Source organism: Tenrec ecaudatus, unplaced genomic scaffold, assembly GCF_050624435.1.
Source record: "Tenrec ecaudatus isolate mTenEca1 unplaced genomic scaffold, mTenEca1.hap1 Scaffold_95, whole genome shotgun sequence".
Classification (NCBI taxonomy): domain Eukaryota; kingdom Metazoa; phylum Chordata; class Mammalia; order Afrosoricida; family Tenrecidae; genus Tenrec; species Tenrec ecaudatus.
The window spans coordinates 668,238-669,763 of NW_027459704.1; positions in this window are offsets into that span (position 1 = coordinate 668,238).

The window sequence follows — 1,526 nt, forward strand, 5'->3', positions numbered from 1 at the left end:
TGTCGACTCCAAGTAAAATAAAATGCAAAAGAGAAATAGAAAAACTTTAAGAACAATGTAGGATGCAATCAAGAGGAACAACATATCTAATGGGAATCCAGAACAGGAAGGAAAAAAATACATACAAACAAGGAATAGTATTAGAATTCTCTTAAGAAAAATTTCCTCAATGTCTAAGGATGAAATGATAATTATTCAGGAAGCCAAAAGAATTACAATCAGGAGAAACCCCAAATGGAAAACTACCCTGCACAACGTATTCACTATGTCTAATATCAATTGGTAAGGGAAGAAAATGTAAGTGAAGATAGCAACAACAACAAAAAAGAACAATTATATACAATGGGTCAAAATAGCATAACTTCAGATTTCTCAATGGAAACTATGCAGGCAAGAAGAAAATAGAGTGAATTACACAGAACACTGGAAGAAAAAACTGTGAACTTACAATATTTTACCCAGCAAAAATATCACTCAAAGATGATGGAGAAATAAAAGCATTGTAAGAGAAGAAGAAATTCAAAAATTCACATATAGATTGTGATAAGAGTTGTATGAATCCCTAATAAAATGATTTTTAAAAGAATTTAAAAGAATTCACAAGAACAAGACCACCACTCTGTTAAAAAAAAAACAAACCCAAAATCCAGTGAAATACTATGGCCATCAATAACACCATCACATTTATTTGAAACCAACATAAAGACAATTCCTAACAAAAATAAACATACCCAGAGCGACACTGAAAGCAATAAATTAATATAGGAAAAACAATGAAACTATGAAAATACACATTAAAGACACACAAAACATTAACAAATGTAAAGAAAAATGTCGGTAACAAATATATACCTGTCAAGAATCTCACTGAATGTCAATGGACTAAATTCACCCATAAATGCATGTAAAACCCAAAGCTATCCACATCATCGATGAGAAAGCTGTAACAAATATAAGTATTCTATTGCAGCTCATGCAGAGACCACTAAGTACAATGAAAGAGGAACACACAGAGGAAGACAAGATAGATGACTAGAACATCTAGAATTACATCACTTATGCAAAGTGAAATATTTTATCAGCAGATTAAAATGAGAGCCCACAAACTGGCATGGGGGTAGGGGGTTACCAACAACATATCACACAAAGATCTAATCTTCAAAATGTACAGAACTCTACAACAACTCAATAAGAAAATGACAAACTAACTAATTAAGAAGAGGGGAAAAGACATAAGCAAACATTTCTCCAAAATGAAGTACAGATGCTAACAAACATAAAAAATGGTTGTGATGACTAGTCATCAGGAAGATGCAAATTAAAACCTCAACAAGATAGCACTTTATACCCATAATACTAGCCCAATTAAACAACAACAAAACAAAACCCACAGGAAACAACAAATGCTGGAGAAGATGTGTAGACGTTGGAACTAGTATTCAGTATAGTGGACTAGTAAATAAAGCACCATGGAAAATGATATGGCAGTACATACACAACTGGGAACAGAAATTCCATATGCCCCA